The following is an 18582-nucleotide window of genomic DNA, read 5'->3' as shown; positions in this document are numbered from 1 at the left end:
AACAAAAGGTCAGCACTAGTGCCATCCCAGGAGAGGGGGGAGTGCTCCTCCATGGGGTCCAACTGCCTAGTCATTATGACTACAGCCTCATACAGGTTTAAAGGTCTATATAAGTGGTTGGTAGTGTTAAAAAAATATTGGTGAAGTCACAGAGATCTGAGCCCAAGATGATGTCACCTATTTTCGTCCTTAAGGGATATAGGCTACTGAGGATCAGAGGACTGGTGCAGGTCACCAGAGCAGGAAAATACCACCCTGCTGAGATGGAAAAGTCTGAAAGAAGACCCTACAGGGAAGGAGACCACAACAGAGGACCAGAGAAGGGCTTGGAAGCTGTAGAACTCACACCAGACTGCAGGCTCCTGGAAACTGGCTCTTGAGAACTGTGTATCAGGACCAGGATTCGTGAGGGTATTGACAGAAAGTAGGGATCTCAAAGGACCTTGGGCGTTAGCAGCTTCCTAAATGTATCAGAGGTTCGGAACCAAGGAGTTTGGGTTAACTGTTGGAATGGTCAGGAGGTATAGGTCGTGGGAGTGCAGGAGGAGAGTCCACTGATGCTTGGTGTCTCTGAAGAGGACTTTATTTTGCTTTTCTTTCTCTTATTGGTAGGGATGTTGGGCTACTGGCACCTCTTTCTGTGCCTTTATGGCAAACAAAAGTTAACAAATGTAAATGTATTTACATATATAATGAAGAAACCTTACAAGGTACTTGAGAAAGAAATAAAAACTGATGGGCAAAAAAGAGTTTGAACTTCAATGCTGATGTCCAAAGGTAGAAAATCAAAACACAGCAAATTGTGGCAATTCATAGTAGCAGAACTAAACATAGTTTGGCAATCTTCAGTTTCACAAGGCATAGGTTGCTGGTGTACAGCTACTACACCATCAACTTGGCTTCTTGATAGTTTTGTGGTTAAAAAACCAACCAAGCCTAGTCCTTATAAAGATTACACCTCAAAGGGTTCATTTTCACTTGCAAATTTCAAATCAGACATCACCCTGCAAGTAGCCAAAGGATCTCATATCCCATTCCAGTTTGCCCAATCCCATCATAACCCCGCCCATTAGCCCTGCTGTCCCTGCCTAATCCAGCCCTCCTCACTGCGAGGCCTGGCGACCTCATGCCATCTACGTGCCACGGCACCTTACCAGTCCCCGGCCCTACACACCTTGCCTTACCCTGTCAATCTATCCTACCCCACCTCACCTGACCCTACCCACGTACCCCGTCGATCTCTATCTCACCCAAATCCTGTTGACCTCCCCCACCCAGCCGACCTCACTCCAGTAAAACCCCATCCCACTCCAGTCCCTGCCTCCCCTCCTGAAATGACCCAGCACAACTCTGCCTCCCATTACAGGTTACTTCATCTCAGTAATTCCTCCGGTTAAAGACGTCACTTCGGTCACTCTTTGCGTTCGTCCTTTCCGACGCATTAGTGCGGGCCACCCGTCCTCCGCGCTGCCATCGCCGGCCAGCGCGGCCTCAACCTAGCAACGTCCCTGGCAACCAGCGCGGCCTCGCTCTGATGCACGGCGCGAGCCGTTGCTTTCAGCCGCTGCCGGGAACGGTCGGCTCCGCTGATTCAGACCCCTGCTCTCATCAAGGAGAGAGGCGCCCAGGCCCGCGTGCTGAAAAGCTGCTTGAAATGGGGACGGTTGCAAAGGCGATAAAAATGTATTGATCTAGGAGGGTGGGTCTAGGATAGCCTGGGCGTCACTCAGATCAAGTACAGTGCACGAATTCTGAGGGGAGAAGGGCAGTTTGGTACCGGCTTGTCGCAATGGACTGGCGGAAACCTGCATCCAGAAGGGCAGGCGCAAGGGGTAGCATTGGGGGCAGGGAAGAACACTTGCAGGTCCTGACAGTCTTTAGATCGTGCAAGGTAGGATGTGATGCATTGCTGTGAATTCTCTGACATGACAATGAAAAGGAGATGAATCATTAATTACTTTTTAAAATACACAGTGAAAGATGCAAAAGAAGGGATTGTGGACAAGGATGTCTGTTATTATCCATTCATATTTTTTAATGAATTTTATCGACTACCTTTTCAGATGAAATTAACTTCTGAAAGCATTCGTGTGTGGCTTTGATCAGTAACCACAGTATTGATCATTTGTATTTAGGCTAAATGAATATTTTGCCCAAAAATCAGAGATTTGGTGTACTGAATGTCAAGGCTCAGCAGATTCCTTAAGTCCTAGATTAACTGGGTGTGCTTTCCCACCATTGATTAAAATCCAATTGCTGCATTGCTTCATTGTGGGTGCAGAGGGCTGAAAAGGTAATCAACCTAAAAAAAACACCAGGAAGAGCAAGGCGATGAATTTGTTATTTATTCAGAGGTTATTAAATATCATTCTGCATTACGATGAGGAGTGGTTAACAGAGGTGATGGCATCTTTGGGGGAGAAAATTATTAAGAATACTATGATAGACATGAGATAGTGAAGATTGTTTTTATTTCATGCAAAAAGTGAAATATAAAGTGTAACATAAGGAGATAGTCCATAGAATTTGCAAATATTGTATTTTGAATAGTACACTTGTGTGTCATATTCACAGTAAGACAGATCATTGACGTCAATATTTTTTTCTGTACAGTACCAGCCCTTCATTGTGGAATGGTGGCTTTTCCCTATTAAAAACTTTGTTGTGGTTACAATAGACTTCTTGTGTTCCTTGGCACATCCTTGCACGCTGGATTCTACCAGTTCACAAAGGTGCACTAGAAGACCGCAAGCTTCAAACAGACCAGAGGCATCTTTCATGCAGATGAAAATCTTCCAGATGCAGCTGAGGTTTGCTTCAGGGAACAGCCTATATTGGCATAGGTCCCGTGTTACAGAGCTGTACAGAATAAGTATCAAAAAAGTTCATTTCAATCCTTTCCTGAAATTCTTGGCAAACACACACTCCACACACTCTCACACCCCAATCTAGCCTCTTCAAAAGCAATGTGCAGTGTGATTTAACATGATGGCTGTGCTTGAAGGGTTTTACAGTGAGGCTTGACCTTAACACCAGTCATGCAATAATTTGATGTTATTTGAAAGTTCTGTTGAATGAGAAATTCTGTCCCAGTAATCTGAAATAAAACCTGAAAATGCTGGACATATCAGCAGGTAGGGCAGAATCCACTGAGAATAAAAGATGAAAGTCTGCAGGTGATGTGATTGTAGTTAAAACATAGAAATACTGGAGGAACTCGACAGGTCTCACAACACCCATAGGAGGTAAATATATATTACTGATGTTTTGGGTCTGAGCCCATCAAATTGAGTTCACTTTTCAGGTTGATGACCTTTCATTAGAAGTAGGAAATCAAACATACTATAGAGAGGCAATATGTCCAATTTGAAGAAGAGATGCCTTTTTGACCTTACCTTAGGCTTTGAAATAATATAAAAGGCCACGGTAGGGAAGTTAGTTTGGGAAGGGGAGGGAAAAGGGAAATCTTGCAAGTGGAATCTTAGCTAGTTTTTTGATTCGAGGTGGTTTGAAATTTTTTCCCAATGTAGTGGAAGCCACATCAGGAGTATTGGATGCAGGACATTAAATGCATACAAATACAAATGAATGGATTGAGTAACCAAATTGCTTCTTCGTCTAATAGGACTAATTGGGTCTTGATGGTAGGAAGAGGTAAATGAACAGGGGTTGCATGGGAAGGTGCCAAAAGAAGAGGAGTTGGTGTGGTGAAGTTGGAAGAGTAAGTCAGAGAAAGCCACCTTCTACACTTGACAGAAATTCCTCCTTTGTTTAAGCTGTGTGACACCACCTCAGGTACTTGTTCCAGCTGCCCCACCTCTGCTTTCAGCATCCCTGAGGTGGTATGACACAGCTTAAATTGAGGAAGAATCTCTGTTAAATATAGAAGGTGGTGTTGTCAAAGGTGAAGCCAAGTGAAATCCTGTTCTTGCTCAGCATGGGAGAAGAGGGGGTTGCATGCAGAAGCATGGGAATTGCAACAGGTGTAGTTGTAGACTTCTATTGAGGAAAAGGAAATATTTCAGGAGGAAAGGTCTAAAAGAGGTCATAATCAGAAAAGATGCAATAGAACTGGGAAGGCTGGAGGAGATGGGGAGTCTGGGTTTTGCAGCAAATATTGGTTGTTAACCTATTGAAAAGGAAATGGAAATAAGAAGCTCAGGAAGGGAAGGGTCTAGACTAGAGTATGTGAGAATATTGGTAATAAAAGTGGTGACATTTACAAGTTCTGCATGAGAACAGGAAGCACCACCGATACAGTCATCAATGTATTGAAAAAGGAGATGTATGACTTCGCCTGTGTAGGACCGAAATGAGGACTGTTCCACATTTCCCCCATCTACATAGGCATAACTTAGACTGGTGTGGGTTCTCAATGCTACATGATTTGAAAAGTTAGTGGAGTTGGAGACAAAGTCGCTCAATGTCAGAACAAGTTCAGCAGATGAAAAGGGGTGATGATGGTAGATGACCAAGTGGGCACAAATGGCCTCCAGGCCTTGGTGCAGGATGGCGATGTAGGAGCATTGGATGTCCACAGTGAAGGCAGACTATTTGAAAGGAAGGCTGGAAATAGCCAAAAAGGCAGTGGGTGTGAGAGGCATCATGGACGTGAATGGAAATGCAGGGAACCATCTGAAAAAGAACATGAGCAGTATGAAACAATCTGTCTACAGGATTTAGCAACTTGTGGATTCAGGGGAGCAGGGAGAAGTGAGCTCTGTGGGGTTTGGGGTGTTAAAGGCTAGAAGCTATGGAGGAAAGTTCTCCTGAGGAGGGTTGGTCAGACTAGAAGACAAAGGTACAATGTTTAGTGATAAGGTTATGGTCTATAGAAATGTGAGGAGCTGTCAGAGAGGTAATATTCAGCCTCCGGGGTTGACTATTTTTCTCTAATGATGTTGCTCAACCCCCTTAGTTCCTCCAGTAGATTAGCAGATTGTGTTTTGCACAAAAGGATTGTCCTCATCAGTGGGTTTGGTGACAGTGATGAGGTTTGAGCACTGCAAATTCATGGAAATTGGGGTAGGCTTGAGTAAGTAAAGACAATGGGAAAACTGAGAGGTTCACTATCATGCCGACTGTTAATGGATGAAGGGGAGTAAGGCGAGAAGGAGGGGTGATGAACCCATGCAGCGAAGGCACAGGTCAAAGGCTGGAAAAGCAAAATTCTGCAGAAGCTGGGAATCTATATATTCTGTTTGATTAAGTGTGTAGTCACTAGCCTGTCTGACTCATTCTGCTGTTGTGCTAGTAAATTGTGGTGATCCATATGGTCATCAGTCCTCAGGTATTAGTTCAAATACATATATGTGGGAGAAGAAATTCCTTCAGGCAGCGATTCTTAACAAATGCTTAAAAAGATGCAAAGGTCTTTATTTGCAGAAATTATACACTTTTAAAATGAATTATGAAGGCTTTAGGATTTTTTATTTTCAAATTCAGTCGACAAATAACATACTTGCTATTGTTAACTCTGACAGGATCAATATGTAGTATACCATATGAATACTTTCTCTCTTTGGGATCAATAAGATGTCATCATGTTTTTGATTTTCCTGGCTTTGACATGACTTAGAACCTAAAGGGGATGCTCATTATACAGAACAGATCTCTGCAGTAGATAGTTGAGTCAGGCAAGTATTTAGGCAGATAAAAATATAGCGTATGAACTAATAAATGGAGGCATTAGAAAGACTGGGTGTAATTAAAGTCACCAAATCTGGATGGAAAGTAACCTGTGTGGCTGAGGGAAATATGGGTCAAATCCTCTTTAAGCTCAAGGTTTTTTTTTAACCAAAACTGCTTTATTTGCAATAATTTATTTACAAATGGAAAACAGTTCAAAGTCGGTTTGGACCCTTAGTTTTGTATCCATACAATTTCATTAATGTACATTGTTACATTTATTTCTATTTAACAGCATTGCCACCACGATGGCACCTTGTTGTTACTTCTGCCTCTGTTGTTTGAGGGACTTTTCAATGCCTGATAAAGGAAGTATTCTAGACCAGCCATTCTCAACGAGCCTCCGCTGGAGGTCAATGAACCTTGTTTTCTTTTCACCTCATGTAATATAAGTATTATAAATGTTTTTTATGTAGTAGGTCAGAGAGAAGTACAGAAGAAACCAAAACTTGACTGCTTCACATGGAAGGTGGCCCATTAACTTTGAGCAGAATCCTGGTGGGGGTGGGGGGGGTGGAGGGGAGGGTGGTGGGTGGGGAGAGGTCAGAGCTGAAAACAGGTTGAGAATGCTGCTCCAGACTGTGATCCTTCCCCACAGTGCTCTCATATTGGCTGTGCCCAAGGTCGGCGCCAGAATGAGTGTTAGAGGAGGGCATTAGGGTAACCGGGTGGGGCAGAGGCCAGCAGTGGTAAACTTGCTCAGCAGGGGTGGGGGAGGGGTTGCTGGTCGTGGCCTCCTACATCCTTCTAACTTGGCTGCTGAAAGTGCTACTTTCATTGCGTGGAGAGTCTCTACCGTGCATCAAGCTGGACGCTAGTGATGCTTGGTGCATGCCAATGGCATGGGCAGGTCTGACATTGAGCAATGGCCATGAGCAAATGGAGGCACAGCACCTTGCAAGGGGGGGTCATGTCTGCGAATGCCCGCCCCAGTGCAGATTGTGGCTGCGCCAAGTCTCAATGCGTCCCTCAGCACGTACTTCTGCAGCTTGAAAATGTGGTGGTCAACATCTGTATGCTGAAAGACTAGCAGGTTTCAGTCAGACCAAAGTGCATCTTTCACCAAGTTGATGGTCTTCCAGCTGGAAGTCTGACTCTAATTTATGATCTGTACCTGGGGACGCACACAGAGTCCTCTGTCTCACTGCTGCTGGGTATGAACTGTGACAAAGACCCTTGTATTCTTCTCCATACACTCTTAGCGAACTTGCATTCTGCAAAGAAGAGGGCAACTGTCTCCATTCCACTGCAGTCAACTTGGGGACAACGTTCGATGTGGGTGATGTTCCAGGTGGGGGTACAGGAAGGATGTGACTGGGAGGGCCCTTCTTATTGCTAGCCAGTTCAAATCCTGGTGTTTGTGAGCACTGGCGATGAGGCATTGTGCCAGATGACCTGGATGGTTTACTCAGGGAACCACCCCACCGAGTCTATCAAGTCCTTATTACTCAGTGCCTGCAGAATGATCTGTGCTGACTGCTGCCTGATGGCTTTGTGGTCAAAGGTTCATCTGCAAAAACTTTTCCACGAAGAATAGGTAGTGTGGCAAAGTCGAACTGACTGGGGCATTGAATGGCAACAGGGCCTAGCCCATTCTTTGCAACACAGGGACAGGTGGAACCTCAGCACATAGCGGCACTTGGTGCCCTTGTACTTAGGTTCCATGATAACCTGATGCAGCCACAAACTAAAAGGGCATTTTAGGCCAGGGATTGAGATCTTTACAAGAAGTCCAGGTACAACTTGCAGAAGGCCATCTCTGAAGCAAAGTGGCAATTCCGGAGGAAGCTAAAGACAGAGGCAGATACATGCCAGCTATGGTAAGGAGTGTGGCCATTAACATGCCTTGCTACAAAGCAAGGGAAAACACGATAGATGGCTGTGATGCTTCATTACCCGATGAGCTGAACACCTTCTATGCCTACTTTGAGATGAAAAGCCAAACAGTGCCTACTAGAATCCCTGAAGAAGCTGAGGACCCTGTGATATCTGTCTCTGAGGGCGATGTCAGAAATCTTTCAAGAGGGTGAACCCTCGTAAGGCATCAGGCCCTGACGGAGTACCTGACAGGGTACTGAAAATCTGCGTCAACCAACTAGCCGGATTGTTAATGGACATTTTCAACCTCTCATTGCTGTAGTCAGTTTCTACCTGCTTCAAAAGGGCATCAATCATCCCGGTACCCAAGAAGAGTAGTGTGAGCTGCCTCAATGACGACCACCACCCAGTAGTACTAACTTCTACTGTGAGGAAATGCTTTGAGAGGCTGGTCATGGCCAGAATTAACACGTATCTAAGCAAAGATCTGGACCCACTGCAATTTGCCTATCGTCACAATTGATCCACAGCAGATGCGATATTGATGGTTCTCCACTCAGCTTTGGATCATCTCAAAAACAGCAATTCATATATACTGCTGCTCTTCATAGACTATAATTTGGCCTTAAATACCATTATTCTCTCATTGCTGTTCATGAAGCGACAAACTTTAGGCCTCTGTACCTCCCTTTGCAACTGTATCCTTGACTTTCTCATCAGAACACAGTCAGTACAAATTGGAAATGTCTCCTCCTCACTGATCATCAACACAGGCTCACCCCAAGGATGCGTGCTTAGCCTACTGCTCCACTCATTATACACCCATGACTGTGTGGCCAGGCACAATTCCAATGCTATCTACAAGTTTCCTGATGACACCACAGTTGTCGGAAGAATCACAAACGGCAATGAGAAAGGGTACAGGAGGGAGGTAGTTCAGCTCGTTGAATGGTGTAACAACAACAATCTTGCGCTCAGCATTAGCAAACCAAGGAGATGATTGTGGACTTCAGGAGGAAGTCAAGGGAGTATGGCCCAATCCTCTTTGAGGGCTCAGTAGTGGAGAGGGTCAAGAACTTCAAATTCCTGGGTGTCAACATCTCCAAACATCTGTCCTGGAGCCTCCATGTTGATGCAATCATGAAGAAGGCCTGCCAGAAGCTGTACTTTGTGAGGTGCTTGAGGAGATTAGGTATGCCATCGAAGACTCTCGTAAACTTCTTCAGGTGTATTGTGGAGAGCATTCTGGCTGGTTGCATCACTGCCTGGTATAGAGGTGCCAACTCTCAGGACAAGAATAAACTCCAGACAGTTGTTAACTTGGCCTGTGACATCACAGGCACCAGCCTTCGCTCCATTGAGGAATCTACAGGAGGCGGTGGCTTAAAAAAGCAGCCTCTATCCTCAAAGACCCCCACCACCCAGGCCACACGCTCTTCACTTTGCTGCCATCAGGAAAAAGGTACAGGAGTCTAAAGCAGAGCACTCAGCGGCACAAGGACAGCCTCTTCCCTGCTGCCATCAGATTCCTGAATAATCGGTGAATCAAAGACACTGCCTTACTTTTCATGCACTATTTTTTATACATAGTAACGCTGTAAAATGGTTATAATATGAATGTTTGCACTATGACGCTGCCACAAAACACTGAATTTCATGACTTGTTCGTGACAATAAGTTCTGATTCTGATATGTAGAAAAGAAATGAAAGAAATTGATCTCTGAAGCCACTGCAGTCAGCATGTCTACATTGTCTTTCTTGCCTTATTGATATCTGCCTTCCCTCTTTACCTCAGTCTCTTCTGTGCAATTTCAGCAAAAACTGTTGAAGTCCAAATGCACAGCTGTTGCTCCTCAAGAGCCATGTCTTGGTTCAATCATCTCGAGCTACTTGGTTGTGAAATAAGAATGCTATTTATTTACTAATATCCATTTACTTCATTCATTTTTATTCCCCCAATTTTTCTGTAACTTATCCACTCTCATGTGCCCATGAACTTATCTTTTTATTAATTACCTGCCCAATTAAACTCAGGGGTGGGGGTGGGGAGGAGACAGTGGCCAGTTAACCCAACAGCATGAATGGGAGGTTACTGGACCACCCAGTCACAGGGATATTGTGAAAACTCTACACACTGCATCAGAGGCCAGGAGTGAACCCATTGGAACTCATGACATTAGAACGAGACTAACTTCTGTACTATTTTGCTGCCCTGTTGACTGACAACATCTAACTCCTTTTGTAGTTGCACAGATAATGAAGCAGTCAGTGTCTGCCTGCAGGGTAAAATGAACTACATCCAGTTCCAGGCTACCCCAAGAGCCCCAAACAATGACCGTCTCTAATAAGAGGGTGGTTAAACTTTTCCCCATGAGCTTCTAAGGCATCAAACAACTAAATCGCCCACTGTCAATACCCTAGTGAACACAACTGGTCCTGCCACTTCTAGTTTTCATCTCCTAGAGTCACCATTCCCACTCTTCTCTAACAATGTTTTCTTCCACCAAATCAGGAGTAACATTAAATACTTATTACCTGCTGGATAAGTGCAATCCCAACATCACTTGTGAAACTTACTATCCCAGAATCAAAATCGGAATTTGTTGTCATGAACAAGTCACAAAATTTGTGACAGCATCATAGTGTAAACATCCATATAAACCACTTTTACAACAATGAATTAAAAAAAAATAATGCATGAAAAGTAAGGCAAAAGGAACCAAAAAGTTCCTTGATTATTCAGGAGTCTGATGGCAGCGGAGAAGAAGTTGTCCTTCTGCCACTGAGTGCTTGCCTTCAGGCTCCTGTACCTTTTTCCTGATGGCAGCAGAGTGAAGAGGGTATGGCCCATGTGGTGGAATGTGGTAATGCAGGCATGACCTCACTTGGCTGGGCAGGCTGGCCTGCCTTCTGTGCCTGTAGCTCCCTAATAAGGTGAGATCCCTAGTCTTTGCCATCATACTTGACTTGGATGTGAGCCAAGAAGCATGCCAAGGTTTTCTGATTAATAAAGCCTTTGACTATTTGCTTTGTGTCTGCGGGTAGTCATTGATCATGCCACATTTTATTAATCAGACTGGAGAAGCTGGAAACCTATCCAAAGGAACCAGAGGCCTCCGTCAGGTTTGACATGTGGCTACATTGCTTGAAGGCTTACATAAGTTGCCATGAGATCACAGCTGATGGTGATCAATATGACCTGCTCTTCGCAGCGGTGGGCCACTGAATGAACCAAAAAATCCATGACTGTAATGGGTACGAAGAGGCAATAGCCCTACTTTGACAGCAATACGGAGCCCTGATGAACGCTATGTATGCTCGCTAACAACTGGGCACCCTGTAATGATAATGATCGTGGTTGCAAGGCAACTAGCAATGCCTCACTGTTTGATTATACCTGGCTGCCACCAGGGGCTGACACAGAGCAGGAGACACATGGTATGCAGAGCCTCATGGCATGCTTGTGCTGTTCATAATAACTTTAAAGTAAAGAACCTTTTCCTTCATCCATGTGTTGTCTTAAGAACTCACACAAATGAATACAAGATGAAACATGGTGTCAGAAATGAGATGAAGGAAATTAAAAGGAAATACTTTAAAACTTAAAATCTAAAGTCAGTAACTGATCAGTGAAGAGAAGGTAACAGTGAAAAAATGGAAGGGTTACATTCACTAGTGAAACTTCAGCTGACAGGTAATGTGGCCGAAAATTGGAACAGATTTAAACAGCATTTTGGATTGTATTTAGTGGCGGTTAGAGTTGACGAGACAAGTAATAAAGTAAAAGCATCAGTTTTCTTACATGTCGTGGGTGATGGAGCCCTGGAGATGTATAATAACTTCACATTTGCTAATGAAGGAGACAAAATGAAACTGGAAAAAATAATGGAACAGTTTGAGGCATACTACATACCTAAATGTAACGTGACATTTGAGAGGCACAGATTTTTCATGTGTACAGAAAAGAGAAGAAAGTATTGATCGGTATGTGACTGAATTGAGAAACAGAAGCAAAATGTGTGAATTTGGTGGACTGACCGACTCGCTGATAAAAGACAGACTTGTGTGTGCTATTCCAGATAATAGTCTAAGAGAAAATCTGCTAAGAGTACAAAATCTAGTCCTGGAAAAAGCCATAGCACTCTGGAGAGCTGCAGAAACTGTAAAATTGCAGGCAAAAGGGCTGTTCAATGAAACTAGTGTCAACGTGAATGCAGTGAGCAAGAACTAACATAAACCGTTTAACAAAAAGCATGCCAAATTGGAAAGAGCGGCGTGGCCAGCGAACAAAAATGAAAGGGACAATCAAAAGCCATGTTGTCAATGCGGTACACAACACCTACCAAAAAAGTGTCCAGTATATGGTAATATATGCAACAAAAGCAACCATTATGCCTGTTGCTGTAGCAACCAAGTGCAACAAAGCAAAGTTCATGCAGTAGATGAAAGGGAGATGGAGGAATTCTGTATAGATGTTGTGACTGAAAACAAGAAAGAAAACAAGAGACTGGATGTTGAGATTAAAAGTGAATGACATATACATTTCAGTTAAGTTGGATACTGGAGCACAAATTAATGTAATATCAGAGACTGATTTTAAGAAGATTAGACCCAGACCAAAGATGTATGGAACAAGAGTGAAGGTGACAGGATGTTCAGGTACTGATATACCAGTGGAAGGAGAATGCATGGTCAAAGTGAAACACAAGGACAAAGAGCTCATGCTAACATTCTTCGTGGTTCCAAAGGATATACAGACCATATTAGGTTTAACAGATTGTGAGAAACTGAACCTGATAAAAAGAATCCTTGTTGTGAGAAGCAAAGGAGAGACAAGCTATGATGAACTCATGAAAGAGTACAATGACCTATTTCAGGGTCTAGGCTGCCTTCCGGGAGAACACACGATCAGAGTGGATAAATGTGTTATACCGATAATACATCCATGCAGAAAAGTTCCATTTGTGCTTCAAAAGCAACTAAAAGCAGTGTTGGACAAGATGGAAAGCCTGAACCTGATTCAGAAGATAGATGAGCCAATGAAGTGGGTGAGTTCACTTGTGTTTGTGGACAAAAAGAATGGAAAGCTTAGAATTTGCCTGGATCCAAGAGATCTAACAGAACAATAAAGTGAGAACACTTTAAGCTTCCGATACGTGAATAAATCATGTCACAGTTTGCAAGTGCAAAGCTTTTCAGCAAGTTAGATGCATCATCAGGATTTTGGCAGTTAAGATTGGATGAAGCAAGTTCAAGACTGCACATTCAATAGTCCATTTGGGAGATACAGATTCCTATGGTTACCATATGGAATTGCCTCATCTCCTGAAGTGTATCACAAAACTATTCATATGGTCTTTGAGCACCTGGATGGAGTTAATACCTCAATGGATGACATCATAGTATGGGGAACCACAAGAATGGAGCATGATGAGAGATTAAGGAAAGCAACAAGGAAAGCAAACCTGAAGCTGAATTGAGAGAAATGCCAGCTTGGGGTGACAACTAACATTTGTGGGAAATATTATTGGCAGTGAGGGCATCAGACCAAATTGGGAACATGTCAAGGCCACAAGGCATCTCCTCAAAGCCTTCGCGGTCCTGGGAATGAGGAGGTCTAACAGGGGGTGCATCCCATCCGGGTTGGGGCCAATTATGCCATTTTCCACCTCATAGCCAAGGATAGCCAAATGTTTAGTTCTGAACACATACTTGCTAGAGTTAAAAGTGAGGTTCATGGCTTTCGCTGCGTGGAGAAATCTCTGAAGTTTGGTTACATGGTCCTCCAGGGTATGGCCACAGTTGATGACATCTGCCTCTGGAAGATAGAAACCTCATTAGTAATATTGAAAGGGACCCTCTGGAATTGATACAGACAACCGTTAGCCTCAAATGCCGTGTATGTACGGTCCATGGATTGGCAGCTGGTGATGAGCAGCTTTCAGGTTGATGGCTGAATAGACCTGATACTGCGCAATATCATTCACTATGTCACCAATTCGGGGGGAGGGGGGAGGAGGGGGGGTAAGTGTCCTGGAGTGCGTATCGATTAATAGTTTGGCTGTAGTCAAATACTAGCCTGGACTTGTTTTCCCCTTTTACCACCACCATTTGCGCTCTCCACGGGCTAGTGGTAGGTTCAATGATACCTTCATTAAGTAGACATTGTGTCTCAGACTTTATGAGACTTTCTGCCGTGCTGTACCTCCTGCTCTTGGTAGCAATAGGTTTGCAGTCTGGGGATCGGGGGGGGGGGGGGTGTCAATATTCAGTGTTGAGAGGCTGCATGTGGGTTCTGATTTTAGAGGCCCTCTGTTCAGAACCATTATGAGGGGAGGGGACCAGAATACTCCAAGGTCACACTTTTAAGGTGACACAGGAAGTCCAGACCTAATAGCACACAATTCATCAAGTACATACAGGCGTATTTTACAAAACTCACCCCCCCCCACCACCGAAAAACAAATGTACTATACAATGTTCTCGAATATGAGTGGAGTGTGAATGAGACACAAGAAATATACGATAATTGGAAGAATATATCTTTAGGTTGTATTCTTGTACAGTCCGTGAGTCTATGAAGTCTTTAGTAGAGCCTGTCCTCCATCAGCCAGCTCCCCACCGTGACCACCAGCCCCCCCACATTTCCATCGGGCACACTGAACTCAAAACGCTCAACCAGTTTACCTACCTCGGCTGCACCATTTCATCTTTTTTTAAAAAAATTTTTATTTTTCACACCATAAACCACATTAACCATGATACATACTTTTTTCTTTTCAAATATATACAGTGCCATTTTCTTCCCCCCCCCCTCCTCCCATCCCACCCTCCCTACCTCCCCCCTCCCGTCCATTTAAAGTACAAAATCTAGGATACATTAAACCAGTCAAACAATGTTGTCATACAATAAAAATAAACAAGAAATTCCACTGAGTCAATTCTTTTCATTTCCTTCTCCTTTCGTTAATTTAGGTAGTGAATGTCCCCGGTAGGTTTTTGCTATTGTGTTTCATGTAAGGATCCCATATTTGTTCAAATATTTCAATATTATTTCTTAAACTATATGTTATTTTTTCTAATGGAATACATTTATTCATTTCTATATACCATTGTTGTATTTTCAAATTATCTTCCGATTTCCAGGTTGACATAATACATTTTTTTGCTACGGCTAGAGCTATCTTAACAAATCTTTTTTGTGCATCCTCCAAATCAATTCCAAATTCTTTGTTTTTTATGTTACTTAGGAGGAAGATCTCTGGATTCTTTGGTATATTGTTTTCTGTAATTTTATTTAATATTTGGTTTAGATCTTCCCAAAATTTTTCTACTTTCTCACATGTCCAGATTGCATGAATTGTTGTTCCCATTTCTTTTTTACATCGAAAACATCTATCAGATACTGTTGGGTCCCATTTATTTAACTTTTGAGGTGTAATGTATAGCCTGTGTATCCAGTTATATTGTATCATACGTAACCTCGTATTTATTGTATTTCTCATCGTTCCAGAACATAACTTCTCCCATGTTTCCTTTTTTATCTTTATATTTAAATCTTGTTCCCATTTTTGTTTAGTTTACCATTTGTTTCCTCATTCTCCTTTTCTTGCAGTTTAATATACATATTTGTTATAAATCTTTTGATTATCATTGTATCTGTAATCACATATTCAAAGTTACTTCCCTCTGGTGAACTCAGACTGCTTCCTAATTTGTCCTTCAAGTAGGATCTCAATTGGTAATATGCCAGCACTGTATCTTGAGTTATATTGTATTTATTTTTCATTTGTTCAAAGGATAATAATCTATTTCCTGAAAAACAATTTTCTATTCTTTTGATCCCTTTTTTCTCCCATTCTCTAAAGGAAAGGTTATCTATTATAAAAGGGAGTAACTTATTTTGCGTCAATATTAGTTTTGGTAATTGATAATTTGTTTTATTTCTTTCTACATGAACCTTCTTCCAAATATTGAGTAGATGATGTAATACTGGAGAACTTCTATGTTGTACCAATTTTTCATCCCATTTATATAATATGTGTTCAGGTATCTTTTCCCCTATTTTATCTAATTCTAATCTAGTCCAATCTGGCTTTTCCCTTGTTTGATAAAAATCTGATAGGTATCTTAATTGTGCGGCTCTATAATAATTTTTAAAGTTTGGCAGTTGTAAGCCTCCTTGTTTATACCATTCTGTTAATTTATCTAGTGCTATCCTCGGTTTCCCCCCTTTCCATAAAAATTTCCTTATTATTTTCTTTAACTCCTTGAAGAATTTCTCTGTCAAATGTATTGGCAATGCCTGAAATAGGTATAATATCCTTGGAAAAATGTTCATTTTTATACAGTTTATCCTTCCTATTAGTGTTAGTGGTAAATCTTTCCAATGCTCTAAATCGTCCTGTAATTTTTTCATTAGTGGATAATAATTGAGTTTATATAGTTGGCCAAGATTTTTATTTATTTATATACATAGGTATCTTATTGCTTGCATTTGCCATCTGAATGGTGATTCCTTCTTAAATTTTGAGAAATCCGCATTATTCATAGGCATTGCTTCACTTTTATTTACGTTAATCTTGTAACCCGACACTTCTCCATATTCCTTCAATTTCTTATATAATTCTTTTATTGATAGTTCTGGTTCTGTTAAGTATACTATAACGTCATCCGCAAATAAACTGATTTTATATTCCTTGTCTTTTATTTTTATCCCTTTTATATTATTTTCTGTTCTTATCAATTCTGCTCGTGGTTCTATAGCTTACGCGAACAATAAAGGTGATAGTGGGCATCCCTGCCGTGTTGACCTGCTTAAGTTAAATTGCTTTGATACATATCCATTTACTATCACTTTCGCCAATGGTCCCTTATATAATGCTTTAATCCAATTAATATACTTCTCTGGTAAACTGAATTTTTGCAATACTTTGAATAAATAATTCCATTCTACTCTGTCAAAGGCCTTCTCTGCGTCTAAAGCAACTGCTACTTTTGGCGCTTTACTCCCTTCTACTGCATGAATTAAGTTAATAAATTTACAAATATTGTCTGTTGTGCGTCTTTTTTTAATAAATCCAGTTTGGTCTAGATTTACCATTTTCGGTACATACTCTGCTAATCTATTTGCTAATAGCTTAGCTATTATCTTATAATCTGTGTTAAGTAAAGATATTGGTCTATATGACGCTGGTGCGAGTGGATCTTTCCCTTGCTTTAGTATTACTGTAATTATTGCTGTTTTACATGAATCTGGTAAGCTTTGTTTTATCAATCTGGTTGATTACTTCCAGGAGGGGAGGAATTAATAAATCTTTAAATGTTTTATAGAATTCTATTGGGAATCCATCCTCTCCTGGTGTTTTATTATTTGGTAATTTTTTTATTATCTCTTGTATTTCTACTATTCCAAATGGTTCTGTTAATTTATTTTGTTCCTCTATTTGTAGTTTTTGTAGTTCAATTTTAGTTAGAAATTCATCTATTTTCCCTTCTTTCCCTTCGTTTTCAGTTTGGTATAATTGTTCATAGAATTCTCTAAAGTTTTCCTTGATCTCCTTTGGATTATATGTGATTTGTTTGTCTTTTTTCCTTGATGCCAATACCATTTTCCTAGCTTGTTCTGTCTTAAGCTGCCATGCTAGAATTTTGTGCGTTTGGCTGCACCATTTCATCTGATGCAAGGATCGACAAAGAGATAGACAACAGACTCGCCAAGGCAAATAGCGCCTTTGGAAGACTACACAAAAGATTCTGGAAAAACAACCACCTGAAGAAACACACAAAGATCAGCATGTACAGAGCCGTTGTCATACCCACACTCCTGTTTGGCTCCGAATCATGGGTCCTCTACCAGCATCATCTACGTCTCCTAGAACGCTTCCATCAGCGCTGTCTCCGCTCCATCCTCAACATTCATTGGAATGACTTCATCACCAACATCGAAGTACTCGAGCTGGCAGAGTCCGCAAGCATCAAATCCATGCTGCTGAAGACCCAACTGCGCTGGGTGGGTCACATCTCCAGAATGGAGGACCATCGCCCCCTCCCCAAGATCGTGTTCTATGGCGAGCTCTCCACTGGCCACCGAGACAGAGGTGCACCAAAGAAGAGGTACAAGGACTGCTTAAAGAAATCTCTTGGAGCCTGCCACATTGACCACCGCCAGTGGGCTGATCTCGCCTCCATCCGTGCATCTTGGCGCCTCACAGTTCGGTGGGCAGCAACCTCCTTTGAAGAAGACCGCAGAGCCCACCTCATTGACAAAAGACAAAGGAGGAAAACCCAACACCCAACCCCAACCAACCAATTTTCCCTTGCAACCGCTGCAACCGTGCTTGTCTGTCCCACATCGGACTTGTCAGTCACCAACGAGCCTGCAGCAGAAGTGGACATACCCCTCCATAAATCTTCGTCCGCAAAGCCAAGCCAAAGAATTCTTGTACAGTCCGTCAGTCCATGAAGCCTTTAGTAGAGCCTGTCGAATAGGCATTTAGTGGAGTATCTGTTTACCTTAACAGTCACTATGGAGTTGCTAAGCAGGTGACATATGTCCTGATCTAGAACCGTCGAGGATAGGACTCTGGAGGCTCCGTACTCCTCACTCGAGTTGCCCCACTGTCCTGGTTTGCCCGCGGATAAGATGGTGTCGACCTCATGGCACAGAAAGATGGTCGTCATTTTATCACAGCTACCTTCCTTTGGCGCGTAGCACAGCAAGTGGTTTCAGGCAAGTTCGGGGCTGATGGCTTGGGGCTGGAATTGGATCCGGGAGTGGTGCAGGCTGTAGGTTTCCCCGGGATTCTCCTTGCAAGGCAAACCTTCACCCAGTATTCTTTCTTGCCACAAGTGGAGCAAACTGCGTCTTTAGCCAGGCAACGAGATCAGGGGTGCTGGCTCTTGCCACAGAAAAAGCACTCCCTAGTGTGAGTGTGCTCCCTAGCACAGGAAGCAGCAGCCGTTAGAGCAGGGGTAGTGGGAGCATCCGGTCCTTGGAAGGAGTCACCTGGGTGAGCAAGCTCACTAGCTTCTAGGTTGTCATTCTCAGGCTTGGCCTGTTCCAGCAACTTGAC

At 42.6% G+C, this 18582-nt stretch overlaps 2 protein-coding genes across 3 annotated transcripts in view; one reads left to right on the top strand and one right to left on the bottom strand.

Annotated features, from left to right (window-relative positions):
* Positions 1–1524, bottom strand: part of LOC138738770 (leucine-rich repeat-containing protein 63) — a 61229-nt gene extending 59705 nt beyond the window's left edge. The window contains exon 1 of one of the 2 annotated variants that reach the window (XM_069889660.1): positions 1365–1524. The gene's annotated coding sequence lies outside the window, so the exon portion shown is untranslated. The remainder of the gene's footprint in view (positions 1–1364) is intronic. The other variant, XM_069889659.1, reaches the window with a different exon arrangement.
* Positions 1525–1755: 231 nt separating this feature from the next.
* The window catches only part of LOC138738768 (plastin-2-like), a 95115-nt gene continuing 78288 nt past the window's right edge, over positions 1756–18582 (top strand). The window contains exon 1 of the mRNA XM_069889658.1: positions 1756–1891. The gene's annotated coding sequence lies outside the window, so the exon portion shown is untranslated. The remainder of the gene's footprint in view (positions 1892–18582) is intronic.

Source organism: Narcine bancroftii, chromosome 7, assembly GCF_036971445.1.
Source record: "Narcine bancroftii isolate sNarBan1 chromosome 7, sNarBan1.hap1, whole genome shotgun sequence".
Classification (NCBI taxonomy): Eukaryota; Metazoa; Chordata; class Chondrichthyes; order Torpediniformes; family Narcinidae; genus Narcine; species Narcine bancroftii.
The sequence above is the reverse complement of the archived record's forward strand: the minus strand, read 5'-3'. Positions and strand labels throughout refer to the sequence as shown.